We start from the raw sequence: 24,818 nt of genomic DNA, 5'->3' as shown, positions 1-24,818 counted from the left end.
ACAATGTTCTGTTTTCATTTTGTTATCCACAGAGAAAGGTCAGAAGTAAACTACCATGATGAAGAGAGAGCTATATGGAACTCTTCAAAAACCTTTTCTGCTGCTTGGAGAGCAGCCACAGTCATGTCGGCAGATGTGTTCCCTTATTCGAGGATTAATCCGTGCAGATAGTATACGGCAGCCTGGAACATAAGAAGGGTGTGTAATGTTCATGTTTAGAACGCCTACCATCAAGAGGTGGTTATAAGATGACACAGTTACTATCTACATATGTTGGGTCAAACAAGCTTCTTAAACAGTGAAATTAGGCATTTTCGCATCTAAACTTGTAGTGTTTAGATCTCCATAAGACCATAAGGAGAATTGTACCTTAGCTTCAATGTGCTTGCACTGAACAAAAAGCTTGTTCTTTTCTCCCCTTCCATTTGCTAGTGGAAGGTCCTTTATGAACTCATGAGCCTGCATTTGTGTATAAACAAGAAAATTGTCAAAGACAAAACGATTTTATAGATACATACATCTGTGCGTGCGTGTGTATGTAAGTGTAAAATAAAATGTCAGGACAAAAAAGAAAAAAAAGAAAAGCATACTGATTGAATGCAAAGAATGATAAATTTACCTGATGCCAGTATTTAACCATCTGACATGCTAGCCCCCTTTTCACTGCCAGTGTGGCCTTAACGCTAACAATTGCCATTCCCAGTTGAATCTCAACACCCTGTAAATATTTGGAAATTAAGGGCAGCAATTAACTCTAGAGTTTGACAAGCAGCCTCCGATTTCTTTAATTAGAAACATGATATTTGAGTTGTACCATTATACAATACATTACATTACTGCATATTCTGCTATAACTTAGATATTAAGACCACCGTTGTCCACAATTCGATCAAATGAGTGAAATAGTCTTTGTCTAAATGGTTATATATTCTTAGGTCCTTCAAAAAAATTGAAATCAGCCTCACCAATCATGAAAAAATTACCTGGCCTAATGCTTGCAAACAAAGGGATTTGAGTACTCCCTCTGTCAGGTCTAATGGCAAATCATTCCTGCAAGAAACAACAGTTTCGGGCACTGCTTAGGCCTTTCGGTGAACTATGATACACAAGGGAAATGATACAGGTATTTGAATTCATTTAAGGAATACTACTATAAAGAAGTCTTTTGAGCAAACCTAAGTTCCAAGGGCAGCTGGGGAAGAACTTTCTGCACAGCAAAATCAAGATATCCAGCTGCCTTTAAGAAAATATCGATGGATGCTCGCTTGCACTCTTAGAGAAATAAAGAAAATGGTAGATTTAGTTAGATTGATAGAGAAGGTCACAGTTTAAGTTCAAGGAAAGCAATGGAAAGAAACACCTAACGTATAGTCCCTGTATGACACCTTACAATTATCAACTATAGAAAAGATATTGGCATTTACCGTTGCCCGAGGTACCAATGACCTTAGGATCGGTTGGAATTTCCACCAAGGAAGACGGTTCTTCAAGTGAATAAAGAATAAGAGAGGGCCAACCCTGGTTGTGGCACCCAAATGATTATCTAAAAGGAAGAAAACATTGCAAAGATGGAAAGGAAACTAAAATTTTCTAAATATAACTTAAGGACTAGAGCTAAGTAAATTTTGTTCCGGATTGTGTGCTGTGAACTTCGTGTGGTCATCTCATTCATTTAGAAAGATCACTTGTGTCAGATTAAAAGATGGGTTGAAGCAACCTAGCATGTTGATGCTATTAATTTCAAACATGAACATCCTTCTCAAAAAAATATGCAGAACTGAAGGCAACCTTTGGTACAGAAAATTATTGGTAAACCCTCACATGGAATCTGTTTGTATTCGTAAGATACGTAGAAGGGATTTATACTCTATGCCTTTCCGAAATTATATATAAAATGTTGCAGAAAAAAAATCATGTTGTTCGATAGGAACGAGTATTGAAAGTGTATGGAACAAACTTGTTACCGCAGCAGATGCATCAAAAAGAACTAATTATCCTCGCCTTCTACTGATGTTTTCTGGTAGCCACCGGTAGGTTTATTCGGAAGAAGCAAAAAATTGGCTTGTGACAACTATAGAACGGCCATCAAGTGCAACACTGATGGTACCTCATACCAAGAATCCGACATGGTAGTTTCCTGCATGGTAAAGAACTCTTTGAAGGGGAAACTGTAGACATTGAAGGTACTCGGATATGAAAATTATGATTCGGGTCTAATTTAGTTCACCTCCATATCATCTTCCTGATTTATCCAACAGAATCGCAAGCTATGTTTTTGCCGGTTATCTGGATGTGGTCAAAAAGATAAAACTTCAGAAACAGAGAACATGATGAAAAAGGAAGATCTCTTCCAAGCTACAAATCAAAAGCTCAAATGCGAAAGTAATAAGTAATGATTGTGTGGCCACAAAGAACAAATATCTCCGGCCAGCTGAATGTAAAACAACAGTATGAACATCTGGCTTTGTAGAGTTCGATTTCATATTTAACAAGAAATAAATAAGTAATATATCACTCGAAAAGTAGCTTTTCTTGACTCCAATTTTTCAGAAAAAATTGAGGATATTTTATGGGACAACGGACAAGAATCATTGAATATCCATTTTACATTGACTGATGCATTCTCAACTTTTTTAACATTATATCAAATTCCCATAATTTGTGGCATATATATAGTTAATCATGTAGATACCATTTTCGACTAGCCCCAGCAAAACCGGTAGATAATCCTCGAGAGCCTGCTTCAGGTCAGTCAAAGTGAACCTCCTGCATTATAAAATCGATGTTTAACTAAACAAGAACATCAAACAACTTCAACAGACAACCTCAAAGTCTTAAAAAAGTCATCAAGCCGTGTTGTGTGGCTGTTCTTCTTGGCTTAGTAGTCATAGGTGCTTCTTCACCTGCCATGACTTCTATACGTGTTCTAAGCGCCGACAAGCGTTCAACCAAGCTCTTTGATAGCCCATCACCAAGTGGCTGAGCAAAATAAAGTGGCCTTGGAGTTCTCAGTCCAGGAAGAAAAACTACGATTTCCCCAATACTTCTGGGCCTCCTTCTGCCCCCCCCCCCCAACGTCCGGTGTCGATAGTAGGCACCCCATTTCCTTCCACCCTATGTTCCTCTCAAGTCTTGAAACAAATCATATTATATAGAATCAGAATAGGAAAATCAAGTGGAATATTTTCAAACACTTCATCTACTACATATGAACGCAACCAATTATTCGCTGACTGTGGAACTTGACCAACCATGATAGTGAGAATTTGAGCACAAAGGACACTGGTTCACGTGAAAAACCTTGCAAACTGGAAGCATATCCTAACAAAACCAAATTCCAAGAACGAAAATTATATCTAAAAAGGCTAAGAATAAAAGGATTAATTAAATAACAAGTTGCTTATCAACCTACTGGATAGGGATAGGGATGATAAAAAAACTCCAACCCGACGGGAAAAATCGAAAATCGAATTAAACGGGGACGGGGAAAAACCGTTTATGCTAAACGGGGACGGGATGGAAAAAAATTGTTTATGCTAAACGGGGACAAGGATGGAGACGGGTTTGATAATCCCCGCCCCGATTACCCGGCCCGATACCCGACCCGATAAATATTAAAAATAATTATTATTATATATATAATATTAATAAATTTAATTTAATTTAAATTAAATATATATATATATAATATTTTATATATTTAATTTAAATATATATACCCAACCCGATACCTGTTTAAATAACCGTTTATGTTAAACGGGGATACTCGTTTCCCCGCGATTTTTCTCGATTACCCGATGAGAATCTCCGTTTAAATCCCTGCGATTTTTTAAGCGGGAACGGGTACAAGTTTTTTTAAACGGGAACGAGGACGATGTCAGGAGCAACTAAAATGCAATCTATATAATTTTAGGGTAAAATATTCAAATTTCTAGTACATTGTTTTGTTGAGTAGAATTGTTAAAGTTATAAAATAGTTTTATGATTATAATCGTTGTTTTGTTAAGTATTCCGACTATAAAAAACTATAAAATGATCATATTTATATGTTTTAAACTCATCTTTTTCTGCTAAAAAAATTGGAGACAGTCTCAGCCGTACGTGTTGATTGAGATATGAGCAGACATCATTAAAATATAATTTTTTCATATCTCGGTCAATAAATTAATTTTCAGCTCAGACGAACGTCATTTTTAACTAAAAATGATGAATTTGGAATATATAAATAGTCGGATGATCATTTTATAACTTTTAATAGTTTTCAACAAATTTGTACCTTATATTTAGATATCATTTTGTAACTTTTAATAGCTAGAGACTTAACAAAGTAACGACTTATATTCGAAAGACTATTTGCATAGTTTCTCCATAATTTTATGAGTTTAATAAAGTAATAGGAAGGGTATGAGACACGAAGTCGACAAATTTTGACCCGATTTAATTTTAAAGTGTCGAGTTTTTTTATTATAAAATAAGTTGGATCAAATTTTTTTATTGATTTATTATTAATTGAAGTATAATGTAATGTAAGAATTGAGTTTATTTCGATAAAAAGTTTTAATTTATGGATAGTTATAATAATACACTTTTGATATATATATATATATATATATATCGGATTAGGGGTAAGTGTATGTGCAAGTTTTTATCTTAAAGATTAATTGAATTTCGGTTTTGTAAAAATTCTTTAAATTTAAGTCAACTCAGATGACGAATTGAAGGTTAAAATGTTCGGATAAGATTTTAATTACTTAAAAATTTAATCTGATCCAACTTATGCCCATCCTCTGATGAGTATATTAGGCTTGGTGGGAGTAATGAATTTCCGGTAAAATTGGCCCATTAGGTCGGACGATATAATTAATTGGCCCATTACGCCAACAATAATTTTATTTTGGTATCAACGTGATAAATTTGTTTAAATAATATTTTTAAAAGGACCTAGGTAAATGGGACTCGTGGGATCTAATATTTTAATATATATTTTTAGGAACTCGTCACATTGACATGATGAGTTTGTTTAAAATAATATTTTTGTTTTTTAAAATTAAGTAAATAATTTAAATTTATAATAATTAAAAAATATAGAAACTAATCATGTCGACGTGATGAGTTCCTCTGGAATTTAAAATTAACTAGTCGTTTGTAGTCGTTGGACAATTGACCGAAACAACGGTCAGAAGCGACGGTCAGTTTAGAACTTGTCACTTTGACATGATGAGTTCCATGAGATTTTTGAAAGTTCTAGCCGTTTAAAGTTTGTTGGGTTTAGGGTTATATGTAAGGACTTGAGGTTTAGGGTTTTTTTATTGTGTATTGTTAAGAAAAAAATTACTCTTGAGAATTTTTTTTTGAAGAATTCATGTTAAAATGCCTATCTAGGATAAAATGCTACGCCTTGTTGTTGTCCATATTTTGTCAGTTAAACTCATTCCGATAAACAATTTTTCTTATATTTTTAATAATTCAAATTATTAATTTTTGTTTTAAAAATTTGATTAATTGGTTGAAATTGATATTATAGGAAGAAGAACGAGACATTCGTAAGCAATGAATGACACTTAAACATCCACATGAGCAGATTATTATATATCTACAATAATTCGGGTTGTATCCAACAACATTTCTTCGTGGTTATAAGATAAACCCTGCACTTATTTTGATGCTGATTGAACATTTGAGGCCTGAAACACATACTTTCATTTTCCGAGTGGTGAAGCGACGATTACGTTAGAAGATATTGCTTACCAACTCGGTGTTCCGTCAAATGGTATGGCACTGGTGAGACACAACACTTACAATCGATTCGTTATTTTTGAACAAGTTTTGAGAAAGAGGCTACCATAAGATGTCGTAGACGAGATGCGAATACATATAACTTGGTTGGAGTCCGAATTACAAGTGAATGAAGACTCTAACGAGGATGATGTCAAATTTGCAGCCTGATTGCATCTTCTCTAATTGATTAGAGGATAATGTTACTCGAGAATTTTATGCATACTCATTATCTTCCGATATTGAATAATTTCACTTAATGTCGTAACACTAGTTGGGTTTTAGCGATTTTGGAATTTTTATACCGGAAACTTTGCGAGGCTACAATCGTTAAAATGAGTCAAAAAGTCGATGTAACGGGTTGTCTAGTCTTGCTACAATCTTGTGCATGGTATCAGTACCCATTTTTAAAGCCAATTAGACCAGCCCCAATTAAGTTTCCTCTAGCTAGAAGGTAATTTTCTAGCTAATTTTTTTAATTTTATTCTTTTACTAAAGTTTTACATTTATTTTGCATCCTTATTTTTTTCTAGTTTTTATTTATTATATTGTTTAGATGACGACATAAAATTATCGAGATAAAGTTTTCAGGTGCAACAAAAATTGATCTATGAATGAGGATCGATATCCCCGGTCGACATGCGATAAATATTATTTTAGTAAATTATTTAAAATTTTATTTATAATTTATACTAATTTTTATAATTTAATTAATGTTTTATAGTTTTGTTGATTCCGTATTATGAGCTTAAGATCCACTGGTTACTACCACATAGATTTTTTGAAGGCTTGGAGTTGTGGTGTGTCGTAACGTCTTTGCTTCATTTTGCGATTGTTGAGCTGCATGTAGCAGATAGATTGTTGCACAAGTTTACGTCCCATCAGCCAATTCCTATGGAAATATTTGAGATGAACAAGCTCCATAGAATTAATACACGTGAGAAGCATAGAGAGAATTGACTGAGGAAGTATAGACACTTATTTTCATGCGACATTTAATTCCCTTTTTTATTTTAGGGTCCGTTTTGTTTCACTAAAAACTTTTTACAGAAAATGTTTCCCATAAAATGAATTACATTTTCTAAAAAAACATTTTCTAGAAAATGTTTTACGATGTTTGGAAGATGTTGTTTAAACAATTTTTCCACTAGTTGATGATTTTTTTTTTAATTATTCATTACAAATATTAAATACAATAAATAATATTATTTATCATAAAACTTAATATTATTATTTTTAAAATATTAAAATAATTTATTTATTATTAAAATATTATTTTTATAATTTTATTAATAAAAATATTAATATTGGTATATTTTATTGAAATAAAAATATTATAAATTATATTAATTATTTATTAAAGTAATAGTGTTATATATATTTTAAAAATATTAATTAGCATATTTTAAATATCTTTATGAAAATATTATTAAATTATAATATTAATATTAAATATAAAATAATATTATTCATTATTAATAATTTAATAATATTATTTCTATGAAATTAATAAAAAAATATAAATATTATTAATAATTTATTATATATTATTAAAATAAAAATATAATATCTTATATTATTATAATATAATTGATTATTTTATTATAATATAAAAATATAATATTATATTATTAGAAATATTAATAAATATATTTTAAACATTTTAATAATTAATATTTTGATTAAAATGATATTAAAATATTTTATTAATATTAAATTCATAAAATAAAAATTATTTTGAGTATTTATTCTTTGAAGTGAAAAGTTCGGAAAATGACTTACGGAAAATTAGACCGTAAGTCATTTACTATAAAAACACAAAGGAAATTTTGTTGACTATGAAAATATTTTACGTTGACCAGGAAAATATTTTACGTTGACCAACCAGTTTTCCTCCAACCAAACACTGGAAAATGAGGAAAATATTTTCCGAAAAACGTTTTACGTGAAACAAACAAACCCTTACATTAGATCAGTTGAATTTATATGTATGTGCTTATTATTAGCTATTATTATTGTTAATTATCATTAGTGTTAATTTAATATTATTTTTTATAGACTTCTATTTGTCTATTTATTTTAAATAATCAATATTTAACTAAGTATTTAGTTATGTTAAAACATTAAACAAATACAAATATTTTTGTATTGTTTTCATTTTGCATATTACATATTTGGAATCTAGCAGGTCAGTTACAACATTTATCAAATTCAGTCAAATCCCAAACCCTGTTTGGTCCAACCGTGAAAAAAAAGTTGGAAACCCTAATATCCCGACAGCAACAACAGCTGCTATAAGCTTCTAGAGAGTTTATGGAGACCATCGGATCTGATCCAAATCCAATGGTCATGATGGTGTCGATCGAACTCCCGCTTGAATTGCATGTCGTTTCCGATAGTCACATGCGCCGGTGGTCCCACATCCAAGATGTAACCCCCCGTATAGTACCTGACCTCTGTAGGATTGGCATATGTCAGAGCAGCAAACGACCTTCACACGAGAGAAGAGAAGAATTTTTTTTTCTCGAGATATATATACGAACGAACGAAGAAGGGAAAAGGGGGCGGCCAATTTCAGATACGAAAAGACAAAGAGAGCATTTGATAATATAAAAACCATATATCAGCAATGAAGAGAGCAACTAAACGGGTCAATTTTGTCATGAATGTCCTAACGGGTTAACTAATTATACCGCTTGACTTAATGGGTCAATTTTGTCATGAATGTTCTACATATCCATGGGATTTGACCCACTTGAATACATGTACCATTTCTCATGTAATTAGGGGGAACCCATAGGTTATCTTATCAGCATGCCCTAATTCTCCAACGCAAGGAAACCCTACTACGTCGTTAGGGCCAAATATTTACGAGAATCCAGTTAGTCGACCACTGACTACTGAGAGTATTTCGATCATCCTTATTGTTCATTTGAGGGAACGCCCGACGTCCTTATCGCAATTGAATGTTCAGCGCGCATCGAAAAGGGGTAGGAATACGAGTGAAAGTATTGAGAATGAATAGTACTCTGCTATGGATGCTGATGGAGAAAATGAGATTCCTGTTAACACTGAATCTAAAAGTATCAATGTTGAGAAGGACTATGGTGATGAGACTCCGATTCAGGATGATAAAAACAAAGCTACCTATGCTAGTATGATTGTGGATGACAAACAATCGACTAACGAAGATGACACCACGACAGGCTTTTATAGATGATGAAGGGGTTATTTTAGAAGAAGATGTCCTAATAGATCGTACTGGTATTCAATTTTCTAATCGGGTTCATGATCAGACTGTCAGGAACATGCGTAATGCAATCATTGTCGTTCACTTGGGCGTACAATCGGTCATAAAACCATGGAGGCCCGTATCAGAGATTTAAAAAACGGTCGTGTAACGGTATAACGGCCGTTAGTATCGGCGGCTCCCGTTATCGATATCAGCCGAAATCACGGTGTGAAACGGAATTAACCGATAACGGCCGCAATGTAACGGATAACGGTCGATCGCGGCTATAACGGACCGTTTTTTCCGTTAATCCCCGTTACAACACCAAACATCACCAACAATACAGTTACTTCAAAAAAAATGGTATTTTTCTTTTTTTTTACAGGCAATACAAAGACGGAAAAAACCAAATTATCTCTTAGCCTTACCAACTGGGAATGAAATTTTGTGGGTGGGAATTGCGTATCAAGCTCACTAGCTCTCTTATTGGAGGAAGAAACATCAATAAATGTAACATGCAGTAACCAAGTAAGATTTTTTAGGTATTTTTTTTAGGAATCAAACTAGCAAGCAAAGAAAAGTTAAAAACATGAAAAAATAAAAAAGAAAATGGACGAATTTTAACAAAAAAATCTCAAATTTTCATAATATTTGCTCTGCGTTTCTGCCTCCCCTCTCACTCACGATACGGAAGAAGAGGAAGAAGAAGGGATTTAATCATTTTTAGTTATATTTTATGTTTTAAATAATTATTTTTTACTTTTAATATTTTAGGTTTGGACCCTAATAAATTAATTATTTTTTGGATTTGATATTTTTTTACTTATGTTATAGGTTTTTAAAAAATAAATAATGTGTTATTTTTAATTTTATAAGTTTTAAGTTATAATATGTTGATTTTGGTAAGTGAATAATAACGGGTAATTTATTTTTGTATATTTTATTTTTTTTGAGTTTTTCCTATGTTGATAGTCTTATTTCTTTTAAATAATAATGTATTCACAATGTTATTATTAATTAATTATTGTATCTTATCATTGAGTTTAATATTTGATTAAACTATATTATATATATGTTATTTTCGTTTAGAAAACATTTTAAAAATCATTAAAATGATTCTTTAAAATTATAATTATAATTATTATAGTTTAGGATAAGTTGAGAGAACTTTAAGCCGCGAAACTCAAAGTGACCGCGATGGCATCCGTTATGTCTGCAACCGTGATAAACGTGACGTGATCGAAAACACGGCCGCGAACGCTATTTAAATCCCTGGCCGTATTCATGCTTTGTGAAAATCCATTGGAAAACTCTATCAATCTTGATAATAATTACTTCTTGATAATAAGACTTTACGAAAATCCTCACTAAGAGGCCATGGATGGTGTTCGGGAGTTACTTGACAATACAACCTTGAAGTTGGTCTTTTAAGACATTGAAAAAGCATCCTTCGCATGTGGTTGTCAGGATACACATACATGGCTTACCGTATAAGTACTATAATAAGGCTTTATTTCGTTATATTGCTTCATTTATTGGTAGGGTTGTTAAAATAGATTACAACATTGATGGTGGGGAGAGGACGATTTGCTAGATTGGTGGTTCTTATTGGTCTTAACAAACTGTCAATTTCTTGTATTCGTTTGATGACCCATTCAAAAACTCGAATATGAAGGATTATAACAAGTGTGTTTCAATTGTGGTGTGTACGGGCATACTAATGAAGCTTGTGCTGCTAATAAAATCTCTCTTTACGCTCTCATTGAAGAGGTTATTGCTCCTACTGAAGCTATTGGCCTGGTTAATGAGGATATATCGAAATCTAATTTATTTGGCCCTTCGTGGTGGTGGATATCAGGCATCGTCGTGCCAGAATGAATAGATCTTCAGTGAAACAAGCTGATACTTTTTTAGCTGGTGGCTTTCGCTTTGCCTCTTTAGAGGGTCTTGTTGATAAGGAGGAAACTCTGAACAAAGTGGGTATTTCAACTCCTACACAACCTTTTAGGAATGGTAATGGAAATGGATCTAAGAAAGGTAAGGCACCGGAAGTTCATCGGAACGAGGCTTATATGGCTTCTACCCCGAATAAGAAGAACAAGGCTGTTAGAATTGTTAAACAAGATATGAATGATATTCCTCTAGTTGATGGATATAAAGCTAATGTTATTACTCATCAATCGAAGGTTACTGTGCGATCCCATAAAACAGTTACCATCATAAAAAAACTGATGACAAAGTGGCAACCCTTAGCCAGAGTAGTGAACGAAACAAATCCAGTTAACACAAGGGACACTTCGACAATACTCATCGTGGTTTGAAAATTCGTAAGCCCTTTTCCCCAATGAACTCTAATGATTTAGTGTGTCACATTTTGAGTCAGCTTGATAATGGTGGTGCGAGTAGAAGCTCTATTCCTTGTATGCAGCGGATGGGTTCAGACTAGGTTATCTTAATGGTAAATTTGGATAACGATAATGTAATGTACTTGCACTGTCCTCATAATGATGGTGATGCTATGGTGCAGGAACCTAGTTACCCTGCAAATGACCAGTTAGGTTTCCTATTCTTTTTATTTTATTTTAATGGTTAAGTTCATGTTGTAGAATTGTCAGGGTGCTGCTAGCTTGACATTTAAGAGGTATTTTAATTCGTTTGTGCGGAAGCATAATTTAAATCTGGTTGTTTTGTTTGAAACTCGTGTGAGTGGGTGGAATACAGATAGAGTTATCTCTAAACTTGGTTTTCCTTATATCTTCCATGTTGAGTCTCATGGATTCAGAGGTGATTTGTGGTTACCCTGGAACGATATGGTGTGGTGAATAGTATGCACGCTTACAATCAATTTATTAATTGCATGGTGGGTGACAACAATGGGAACTCTCAATTTCAACTCACTATTGTCTATGCTAGTCTGCAAAGCTCTAAGCGTCGTAATTTGTGGCGGCATCTTGAAAATCTAGATCATGGCAAAAATGTTCCTTGAATTTTAGACGGTGATTTTAACGTCATCTTAACAGCCGATGAAAGGGTTGGTGGTTCCTTTCAACATGCCAATGGTAGTCGTTTATTTGTTGATTTTATTAATAGCATGGGCATTTCTGATCTTGGATTTTGTGGCCCCCTTTTACTTGGTCTCATGGTACTTTGCATCAAAGGCTTGACTGTTGTATTGTTAATGAGAAGTGGAACTTATCGTTTTCGTATGCTCAGGTTATCCATTTGGACAGACTCGGCTTCGATCATCGTCCCTTTATGATTTCTATTTTTCTTTTTTTGTATTCTAGCCCCTAGAGTAACCGTCCATTTCGATTGATTAATGCTTAGCAAGCTCATTCGATATTTTAGGATTTCCTTGGCTCTGTTTAGAAGGGTGATTGTTCTCTTGAGTACAATGTTGCTAATATCCGAAGGAACATTGATACTTGGAACACTAAAATTTTCGGTCACATCGGCACGAGAAAGAAGCGTATATGTGCTCGGTTAAGTGGAATCGAGCGGGTTTTTTAGATCATCACTTGGATTTCCTTGTCTCTTTATCTAATGATTTGAAATCGGAGCTTGAGAGTACTATGGCTCAGGAAGAGAGTTTTTGGCATCGAAAATCGTGTTCCTAGTGGGTGGGTCATGGTGACCATAACACTAAATTCTTCCATGCTTCTGTTAGGGCGAGATGAAGATCCAACATAATTTCTGCTCTTAAACGCGATGACGATACTTGGTGTACTAATAATGTAAATCTAGAACAAATAGCCTTGGAGTTTTACTGTCGCTTGTTCTCGAGTTCTACGGATATTCGGCCAAGTTATTCTTATCGGGTTAAATTTGCGTCCTTATCTCCCAATGTCAACAATGGTTTGCTTTTACCTATTTCTAATGATGATGTTAGACATGTTAATTTTTATATAGGAGAGTCTAAATGCTCCTGGTGTGGATGGTTTCAATGCGGGTTTTACCAAAATAATTAGCGCTTTGTTGGTGAGTCTGTTTGTAGCTTCATTAAGCAAGTTTTCACATTTAGAGTGATTCCTGCTCATATAAACCATACTCTATTGGTTTTACTGCCGAAATTTGCTTGGCCTGAATCCATGAGCTAGTTTCGGTCCATTAGTCTTTGTACAATGTTATATTAGGTTATCTCAAAAATTCTAGTTAATTGACTGAAACCTCTTTTACCATCTTGGGTTTCGAATAGTTAGACCAGCTTTGTTCATGGTCGTTCAATTACTGATAATATTATTATCATTCAGGAAGTCGTTCATTCCATGTAGAAAAAATCTGGTAGGTGAGGTTGGATGGTTATTAAGATTGACTTGGAAAAGACTTATGACAGATTGAAGTGAGATTTTATTGATGATACATTATCTGACATATGCATTCTTGACCATTTGCGGCTCTTGATTATGCAATGTATTTCCACCATTTCTTTTCTGGTTTTATGGAATGGTTTTATGACAGTGTCCTTTAGACCATCTCTTGGTATCACCTAAGGTGATCATTTGACCCTTTATATTTTGTCTCGCACATGGAGCGTCTAGCTCAAGCTATACAAACTGAATCGAGCAGGGGTAGGTGGTGACCCTTCAGAACCTCGTCTAGGAGTCTGACGTTCTCTAGAGGTGGCAAATGGGTCATTCAGAATAGGTTTGGGTCCGGTCATTTCGGGTCGGGTAATTTCGAGTTTAGATTAAATTTGATTTAATTTTGTTCAGATTGGATTGGATCTGGTTCGGATCAAGTTCAGGTGTATGGTGAATCAGATCAGGTCGGGTCAATTTTTGGGTTAGGTGATTATTGAATCGGTTTTTTTCCAGTTCAGATCAATATCAGATCTGTTGATTTTTGGATTGGGTCAATATCGGGTCAAGTTAATACCGAGTCAGTTGATTTTTTGTCGGGTCAATATGGGATAAATTAATTTTCGATTTAGGTCAACATTTAGATTATGTCAATTCGGGCTGAATTGGTTATGAGTCTAATCAAAATCAAGTATATATAGAATAACTTATATATACTTGTAAAAATATATCTTCTTATTTGTTAATTTTATCATTTATGTTTAATTTCAATTATCAATTATTCGATATTTTGAATTAAACCGTCATTTAGAGATGATAAATTAATAATTTGACACAAATACGATCCTATAATACATGTTAGAATTTGTTATTAAAATTTTATATTGATCTCGTATGAAAAGTTTATAATAAGAACTATTTGATAAAGAAATAATTTTTATTAAAATTTTTTATTTCTAATTATAAATTTAATATTCTTATTAAATTTTAAAAAAATAATACATAATTTTATTTGTTAAGTTGTAGTCGTAACATAAGTAAACTTTATATTATTTTTATTATAAATCTAATATTATTTTCTTTGTTTTAGTTGTTTTCTATTATTTTTTATTATAAATCTAATATTTTTATAACAAGTAAGATAAAAAAACTTTATTTATTATTCTTTTCAATATTACAATTAGATTCTTACTTTTATATTGCTCCTAAACTTTCTATTATTTTATTATAAATCTAATATTTTTTATAAATTATCAATTTTATTTAAATTAATCTATTATTGAAAATAACTTTTATCGTTTAATAATTTCAATTTGTTCGGTTTGCTTTCGGGTCGGGTTAAATTCGGTTCAGATTGCTTTCGGATCAGGTTTCTTTTGGTTCATGTTAATTTAGATTCGGGTTGCTTTCGGTTCGGGTTAATTTTGGTTCGGGTTAATTTTGATTCAGGTTAATTTCGGTTTTGATTAATTTTGGTTCCGTTAAATTTTAGATCAGGTATGATTTGGGTCGGGTATCGGATCAAATTTAATTATTATGTTCGGGTTAATATCGAGTATTGGGTCGGGTAATCGGGTTCGGTCAAGTTTAGCAGGTCTAACCATCTCTCATTTATTTTTTGCAGATGACATGATTTTATTTACCGAAGCATCCCTCGATCAATTAAATGTTGTTGGGCATAAAGTTAGTATTTCTAATACAACAATTTTATGTTCAAACTGACTTACGCCAGAATATTAGTAGAGGATTTGGATTTTCAGAAGTGGATGACCTTGGGAAGTATCTGGTCGTTCCTCTCTTGCATAATCGGGCTACTTCTGCTTCCTACAACTATTTGGTTCAGATGGTACAATGCAAACTCAGTGGTTGGAAAGCGTGTTGTCTTTCATTAGTGGGTCAGATTACCTTAGCTAAAGTTGTGCTTTTTGCGATTCCTATTTACATTATGCAGACTGCGATTATACCAAAGCATATCCGTATGGAATTGGAACGGATTATTCGTGGGTTTGTTTTGCATGTTACTTCTTTAAGAGGCAGGGTCCATTTAGTTCGTTGGGTTGATATTTATCATATGGTCTCGGAAGGGGTCTTGGTTTTCGTACAATATCCATGCAAAATAAAGCTTTCCTTTTAATCTTTTAACCTGTAAAAACGACTTTCGGTAAGATTCATTCGGCAAAATATAAATGTACTACTGGTCTTCTTATTCATTACGGCGTGGTTCCTTCACTGATCCTTCTATTAGCATCTGGAAGACTATTCAAAATTTTAGGGGATTACTGTGGATACGAAAATTTAATGTGGTTAGTTTGTTGGAATAAAATTATGACTAATGATGAGCGTATTCGCCGAAACTTTGCTAGGGATAGTAGTTGTCAGGTTGTGGTGCTGTTGTGGAGGATATAAACCATGTCCTTTGCTTTTTTCCTCCTGCGCTTCTTGTGCGGAATGAATTAATTAAGTTGGATAATCTGTTGGAGTTCATGTTTCTCGATCTGAACGATTGGGTGGATGCCAATCTCACAGATTCAACGTATTTTGCCATTGATAGGAATAATTGGGATCTTATGTTTGGTGCGATCATCTGGAACTTATGGTTATCGCGTAATTCTATGGTGTTTAACTTTGGACAGTGGTAATAATCTTATAAACCTATGTCGGCGACTGGTTCTTATGAATATTCGGGCTCTTGAGGAGAATCAATTGAATAAGGTGGCTACGCATATTGTTGATCGTAGTCTATCACATTGGGTCCCTCCTTCAGATCCATGGATTAAATCAATACTGATGGTGCTCGTCGTGGATTAGATGGTCATGCCTCTTACAGTGGTATCACTCGGGATAACACTAGTTCTTGGATATTTGGGTTCCACAAGTTTATTGGTATTTGCTCGGTGGTTGATGTTGAGCTTTAGGGTGCGTACATTGGTTTTTTGTTGGCGTGGGAAGCGGGCTATAGGAATATTGTTCTTGAAGTTCTTCGATTTCTTCGGAACGACTACAATGGTTCTCATCCCTTTCGTAAACCCTTATCTGACCTTCGTAAACGTAACTGGATTGTTAAGGTTCAGCATGTTCGCCGTGATGGAAATAAAGTGGTCGACGCTTTAGCTAAAAGTGCAAGCTACAATTTGTTTGATATGATTATATGTGATTCTGCTCCAGCTTGCGTAGAACTGCTCCTTCATGTTGATAGCTTTAACCGTTAGTGTTGGGGTTGTTGGTGTTGTAACCGGTTTTCGTCCGGGCACGAATTTTTTACTTGGCGGGAAAAGTGATGTGAATAAATGGTTTTTTTAAAATAATTTGGGAGTCGCCATCGGCCTTTTGGGTCAGGTAGGTCGAATACCTAAAAATCATCTTTTAAAAGAGTTTTTAAGAAAACATCGATTAAAAGATAAACTGATCTGCGTTTTAACCAAAAATTCATTCTTTTTAATAATAAAAAGGGATTCGTGATCGGTTACGTTTAGGGAAGGATTAGCACCCCTACAACGCCCAAAATTGGTACTTTTTAATTATAAATTGTCTCTATTATTATAAATTTAAAAATTCAATATATATTTAATCTATAATCCTATTATTTCAAAATTATAATTATGAAATAAATATTAATTTATATATTTATAAATAAAATATTTATTTATTTAGAAATATCAGAAAAGAACTTCTAGGTGCCTTAAGACAGCTCTTTTCTTCGATATTAAAAAATAAATAAACAATTAATATATAATTTTAAAAAATAGGATATTTATTTATTTAAAAATATCAGAAAATGGACATTCAGTTATTTTAAGACTGTCCTTTCTTAATATTGAAAAATAAATAAATATATATTAAAATATGATTATTAAAAGTAATTTATGAAATATAAGATTTTAACGAATAAACAAATATTATTTATTATATATATATATTTATTTATATAAATAATAAAAATAATAATAATAATAATAATATTGTAAATAATGATTTAAAATAAAAGGAATTAAAAATATAATATTAAAATGTAAAAAGTAATAAGCTTGTAGAATGAATGAAAATATTAAACTTAAGGACTAAATTATAATCTAATAAAATTAAATACTTAATTCATAATTAATTATTTAAAATTACAGGGATTAGACATGCTATTTTACCCATTTATTAATTTAGTGATTAAAGTAAAATTATATAAAATTTTAACATCAAATTAAAATAAATTAGAACATATTGTTCAGGATTAAAATATTAAATAACAAAATTACAAGGACTAAATCTATTATTTATCCTAAAATATACTATTTAATACTAATAAGGACTAAAACATAATAAAATAAAATTCGAATGTCAAATTAAAATAAACACAAATAACTGGTGGTGACTATTTTGTAAAGATTACAAATATGGAACACCGCGGAAGGGGTTTACCCCTTATGAAATTACAGAAATACCCTCCCAAAACGGCATCGTTTGGGATAGGGTATTTAAACCCAAAACCGGCTGGCCCTACGAGCCATTGTTCTCATTTTCTATTTTGCTTCTCTCTCTAAAGAGAGAGAAGCTCTCGTTTTCTCTCAACTGAAGAGAAAACTGGCCACCGTTGGTCACTGTTTCCGGCGCCGATCGCCAGCACCGGCCGCCGTCTCCGGTGGCCGGAGATTACCAAACTACACCAAATTAAAGATCTCAACTCCTAGAGGCCAAATCCGGCCTTCTTTTACCCTAAATCCCCTTAGATCGACCTAGATCTAAGTTTTTTTTACCTTCGACTTTCGGCTTTCCGACGACGCAAGAAGGCTCCGATGACTATGGTTTCCTCGGTAAGTTTCTCTCCTCTCTTTTCTTTCAATATTTGGCTGCTGTGGGTGGTTACTGTCTATTCGTATTCGTCGTTATTGTGGTCTCTTGTTCTCCGTTGCTCTCTGTATGTGTTGGTTGCCCCTCTGTTTTGGTTATCTCCAGTTCTTCCTCTTTTTTTTTCTTGTTACAGGTGTGGTCGATGGCTTTTATAGCCATCGACGGTGTGGCTCTCGGACCGGTCACAGAAGGGGGCACCTCGGTGAGTCATCGAGCTATGTGGTGACTCACCCTTAGAGCAGCAACGTGGACGGCCATCTGGGTCTTATGGATCTTTCGGTGGTGGCGAGGCGTGGCGGTAGCTGAAGCGTCAACGTGGAGATGGCAATGAGCGGCGGCTGTGGCTTCTGGAAGCTTGAGGCGGCGGCTGGAGCTAGGGTTTAGAAACCCTAGCTGAAACCCTAAATATTTAGGGTTTCTGGTTGGTCTGGGCCGGTTATGTTTTGTTTGTAACTGAGTCGGTCCAGTTTTCATTGGGCCTGTTTGTAAATAATAATTATTTAATAATAATAAAATATATATAATATAATAATAATATTTAATAATAATAATAATAATTTTAATAATAATTTAAGTAAAATGAAAAATTGGTGTTTACAGCTCCCCCTCTTTGCTCATTCTTGTTTTAACAAGAATAGAGCAAAGACGAAAAAACAATAATTTTTCATTTGACTTCTTTTGAGTAAAACTGAAATGTTGAAAACATCATTCCAGAGGTCTTAAAAACCTCATGCACTGCAGGACTTACAGATGACCCTAAGGTTTTGAAAACATCAAAAAGCTCCCGAAGGCTTTTTGGAAACATCATGCACTGCAGGACTTACAGATGACCCTAAGGTTTTAAAAACATCAAAAAGCTCCCGAAAGCTTTTTGGAAACATCATGCACTGCAAGACTTACAGATGACCCTAAGGCTTTGAAAACATCAAAAAGCTCTCGAAGGCTTTTTGGAAACATCATGCACTGCAGGACTTACAGATGACCCTAAGGCTTTGAAAACATCAAAAAGCTCCCGAAGGCTTTTTGGAAACATCATGCACTGCAGGACTTACAGATGACCCTAAGGTTTTGAAAACATCAAAAAGTTCCCGAAGGCTTTTTGGAAACATCATGCACTGCAGGACTTACAAATGACCCTAAGGCTTTGAAAACATCAAAAAGCTCCCGAAGGTTTTTTGGAAACATCATGCACTGCAGGACTTACAGATGACCCTAAGGTTTTGAAAACATCAAAAAGCTCCCGAAGGCTTTTTGGAAACATCATGCACTGCAGGACTTACAGATAACCCTAAGGCTTTGAAAACATCAAAAAGCTCCCGAAGGCTTTTTGGAAACATCATGCACTGCAGGAGATGACCCTAAGGCTTTAAAAACATCAAAAAGCTCCCAAAGGCTTTTTGGAAACATCATGCACTGCATGACTTACAGATGTGGGAAATAGTTTACTAAATAAGAAACTATGAAAATCGTTTTCTTACTTTTCAATAATTTCATTTTAGAAAAGATTGAATGAGAAACTATGGAAATCGTTTTCTCATTATTTTTCAAAATAACATGTTGATTGGGTAACATGCCCCAATCTCAAGATAAGGCTGTTGGAAATAGTTTACTAAGTAAAAAACTAAGAAAATCGTTTTCTTACTTTTCAACAACTTCATTTTAGAAAAGGTAAAATGAGAAACTATGGAAATCGTTTTCTCATTATTTTTCGAAATAACATATCGATTAGGTAACATGCCCCAATCTCAAGATAATGTTCATTTTTGTGGATTGCATCCATCTCTTCTTCAGATGTTTGCGTGATTCATGTATTTATGGTTTTGAATACCTTCTTCGTGTAAGGTATTTTTTACCATGAATCTTCTTGTTCTTCTGAAGATCTGTAAAACTTCATGTTTGAATGCACTCAGATGTATCAATGTAATGCATTGTCTATTGTGTAAATGATATTCTTATGAATGCATGAATGTTGATGCAATCTTCATTTGACTTCAAAGTGGTGAACCTGGTCTTCCTTAACTTCATCATTTATTGCCAGGATTACCTCTGGATATCAGTGTAGAAACTTATGCTATCCAGCTTGCATTTCTGCAGAATCATTTGATCAACTTGTATCTTTGCATCTTCTTTGCTTTATTTAAGTCTCAGAAGAAATGTTTCACTTGTGGAACTCTTGTCGTAGTTAAAATTATGACCATGATGCCTCATTTTGTCTTGGATAAAACCAACTTTATTTGCTTGGACTTGTGTAGAAATCCCATAAAGCTTTCATCTTTGAAAAGAGAATCTATTATCTTCAAAAAGAGAATCTATCATCTTTGAAGATTGTAGATATAGATATGTCTAACTCAGCGGGGATTAATTAGGGGAGTAGATTCTGTTCTGATTTAACTCTTGAAACACACCATAAGGAGAATTTATCTCAATTCCTTTCATGTCCCCACATTTAAATCAGATCTCGAATAAGGCAACTAGGACCATATCATGTCGAGATGTTTAACAACAACCTGTCATTCAACCTTAGTTGGCTCCACTAGTTTCTTGTTGTCAAAATTTCAGCTCTCCTTATGTGGAAAGAAATCTTCATTATATCTCACTTCTAATCTTTGGGTTGAAGAAGACAGATTTCATCTTGGATCAATAAATGGAAACCATATGATTGCAACATTGGTTCAGCACCATAATCACTGGTTCGTAAAACATTTGACAATACATTCATCTTTTCATGTGGTTTCCGTCGAGATGTAAAACATTTGAAAACACATTCTTCCTTTCATGTAGCTTCTGCTCAGATGTTCGTAAAGCATTTGACAACACATTCATCCTTTTCTGTGGCTTCTGCTCAGATTTCTCAATTAGTGAAGCTCTTTGCCTAGTGTTCAAAGTTTTTGTATGATATCACAAGATCACTTGAGAATAAAACTCAGTGGGGATACAAGTGAGATGTTGGTATGACCAAAAAGTTGGTCAAATTCATGATATATGCTAGTATCGAATTGAATAGGAGACACTAATTGATCTTGATATCATCTCGGGCAAGGGCAAGTGTAATACTGATCACATTTTCTTCTGTAACGAGTTTTGTAGAAAGTAGAAACACTTCAGCTATAGGATCTATATATAGAAAGATATTCATGGATTTCTTGCTGTTGGGGATGAAACGCACATGATAAACCCCAAAAAAATCAGTTCAGCCTGGCTAGAAATGATAACCCCAGTAACATCGGGAAATAGCAATATACATGAGCTTCTCTCTTCAATGTCATCAAGTAAACAAAACTGATGTGAAAAACAACTTCGTAACCTCAACATTATGGTTGAAACTAACTGACAGGAATCTCAAAGAAATATTTTCAATTATCACCGACACACAAAAGGCCAAATTCAGAGTTTGAGGTCTCGATGAACTGATCCTTGGATCGAATAGTCTACAAAGGGACCATCTTTATTCATGATGTAGTTTAACACACTGTCATGTGATATATGGTTTAAGAAGATTGGATATTTGAAACCATACTTGATGAGTAGATATTTGTTCAACAACAAGATTCTAATGCAACTGCCTGATGAACGAAGCAATTATTTATAGTTAGCTCGACTGCCACTGTTTTATCATTTTCATTTTTCATATCTTTCTGTCTCATTAGAAATATTTGTTCAAGTCAATGATGATGTGGGCCTTCAGCATGCCCCAGTATTTGTTGATACGATCGTTCAAAAAATGCATCAACAGTCCTAATTTTGATTGAAATGAGCTTTCAGCATGCCCGACATTTGCTTCTTGTTAATATGAGCCTTCAAAATGCCCCACATGGATCTATCTGAAGGAACCTTTAAAATTCCCCAACATTTGCTGATACAGATGTTAAAAGTGTGCTCAACATTACTTCTTGTTGAGATGAGCCTCTAAGAATGCCCAAATATTCATATTGTTGTGAGCCTTCAAAATGCCCCAATATTCTATTTCTGGTTGAAAATGGGCCCTCAAGATATCTCTCTAGATCTGTCTGATTCACTCTCAATGTCTATTTGACTGAAATGTTATGATCCCCACAAGGTTTAATTTTGACAATGCACTGTTGTAGGTATTTGTGGCTTTATTCATGCCCTAAATCTGTTTATCTTGAATACTCTCATTCTAGTGTCACTAAACAGCAGTGCTGTCAGGTAACTGGAAGAATTCTCTTCATGTTGTCACAAACTTAAGAAGTACTCAATTATTCTGACAGAAATGTCTGAGATATGTGTCTTCTGCATGAGGTGACTATTTTCTGTATCTGGAGGGATTTAGTCAGACAGAGCAATATAAATAGCTTGATAATTCGTTCCAGGCTGACACAGTGGCTTATTATCTTTCAGTGAAGGCCATCTCTGAATTATACTTTTCTATGGGAGAGAAACCAATTTATGCAAACAGTAATCTGATGCAATAGCAAGACTACATATACAGTGGTACAGGCTCATCAAAAATCCACACCCATGCAACATGTTGATTCTGATAACAACTCATCTGATTATGAAGCGATCTTTCAGGATGATTTCACAGATATTGATAGTTCTTTCTGATACCGAGGAAATCCTGAATTATTATTCTGATGAGAAGAATAAACTGTTATACTTAACAAAAATGAGATTCTCAGAGGCTGAGGCTTCAATAACCATGGAGAGATGTGGTCCAGATTCATCAATTGTAGAATTTACAGATTTTATATATGCTGATCAAATGGCTAAGGCTACTGACGCACTTCTTATGGTAGAAGATAGGAAGCCATTATGCAATGATCCCAATTATAAGCAAAGGTGAAACTTGGGCTATGATTTTTGAAAAGGAAGAAGTAGAAGAAGCTTGAAAAGAAGCTTCTTAATGAAGACGATTATGCAGTTCATCTGTCAATTCTAATGATTGGTTCTGGGATTCCTACCGAACCAGATCAGATAACTCAAAGAATACTTCCAGAAGATGCTATTGGGGCTCCTTATTTTTGCTATGAGCAAATTCATCTTTTAAATCCAATGATTGGTTTTGGGGTTCCTACCGAACCAGATTAGATAACTCAAAGAACACTTCTAGAAAATGCTATTGGGCCTCCTTATTTCTACTACGAGAACATGACACTTGCTTCAATTAGTATTTGGACCGAAATGTCACGGTACTTATACGATATAGAGCCAGAATTTGTAGATTCGAAGCATTTTTGTGCTGTTGCCCGGAAAAAGAGCTACATTCATAATCTGCCAATTGAGAATAGATTTCCTTTTATTCTGCTTCCTCCTTGTACCATGCATGATGCTTTTCCATTAACAACAAACTGGTGACCCTAATGAGATCCAAGAACAAAGTTGAACTGTTTATAAACATGTACAGGAAGTGCCAAATTGACAGAAAGGATCCGCAAGGTTCTTGAAGCTTGTGACGATGAGCCATCTTCGAGTGTTTAGAAGTATGTTTTTGATGAGTGCTGAAAATGGAATCTGGTATGGGTTGGAAGGAATAAAGTTACTCCACTTGAACCTGATGAGGTGGAAATACTTCTAGGTTTCCCTAAAAACCATATACGAGGATCTGTATAGAGACATGTTCCATGGTGGTATCAATGTCCTGTCTCTTTTCTCTGGGAACAATGATACAGAAGCTGCCTTTTACTGTCTTGGCATACTTTTGAAACCAGATGTGCAAGAACTGAATGATGATCGGTTAGAGCAATTGATGACTAGATTTGGCGGATTCGACCTTGTTGTTGGTAGCATCCCGTGTAACAACCTTAATGAAAGCACTAAACATCATCAAGAGGGTCTTGAGGATTTTTGTTAGTGTATTTTCTTGCAATGACTGCCACAGTGTCTGTCTCTTCTGCTGCTCCAAAATACACATTGCCATATCCCACTCTTCCCGAACCATGGAAATGTTTGGCTGATAGTAAAACTGGTTATCTCAACTTTTGGAATCATGTAACCAATGTTACCCAATATGAAAGGCATACAAGTGTAAAATCTGTTCCAATGTCTTATTTTATGCCATAAGTTTTAAATTCAGCAATCTTCTGAAGGACATAATGAATATAATCCTGACAAGGAAAATAATCGGCATGGAAGAGGTGGCAATGATGCATCAAGACTTGAGCCAATATCACGGTATAACCAGAGTGCAGGTAGTGACTTGTTCATGGCTCTATGATGTAATCTTCTAGAGAACATGAATTGATGGTTGGGGAAAATAATCTGTCTGGTGATGCTTAACACCCTCAGCATGAGATAAACGATGACCTCAAATAATGTCATAGAGGAGTGTCACAATTTCAATTCTCCAGACTTTCTGGCTTCTCAGACCACTTGCCTTCAAAAATATGAAGTGCTTCATTACTCTGGCCTCGTTCATTCTTTTTTTACAACAGAGGTAGAATAAGCAACAATTACTTCAAGGACCTTCATCATTTGAGACTGTCTTGTTTGAAAATATTTTTTTTCTCCTTTCTTTATTGAAGAATGAAAGTATTTTGCAAAGTATTACCCCTTTCAGGTTCACAATATAATCAAATCATAAGCATGAATTCAAAGAATATCAAAAGAATCAACAACTCTGTAATGTTTGAGAATTATAATTCTTTGACAAGTATCAAGATTTGGTTTGGTTTCAGGATGGCCTTCCTATTTTCTATGGTTACATCTATTTAAGA

The 24,818-nt window shown here is 34.1% G+C and overlaps 1 pseudogene; it reads right to left on the bottom strand.

Moving 5' to 3' along the window:
- Positions 1-84: 84 nt before the first annotated feature.
- On the bottom strand, positions 85-3,103 carry LOC120171696 (annotated as a pseudogene).
- Positions 3,104-24,818: the final 21,715 nt, after the last annotated feature.

The sequence above is a fragment of the Hibiscus syriacus genome, unplaced genomic scaffold (genome assembly GCF_006381635.1).
Source record: "Hibiscus syriacus cultivar Baekdansim isolate YM2019G1 unplaced genomic scaffold, ASM638163v2 tig00111835_pilon, whole genome shotgun sequence".
NCBI lineage: Eukaryota > Viridiplantae > Streptophyta > Magnoliopsida > Malvales > Malvaceae > Hibiscus > Hibiscus syriacus.
The sequence above is the reverse complement of the archived record's forward strand: the minus strand, read 5'-3'. Positions and strand labels throughout refer to the sequence as shown.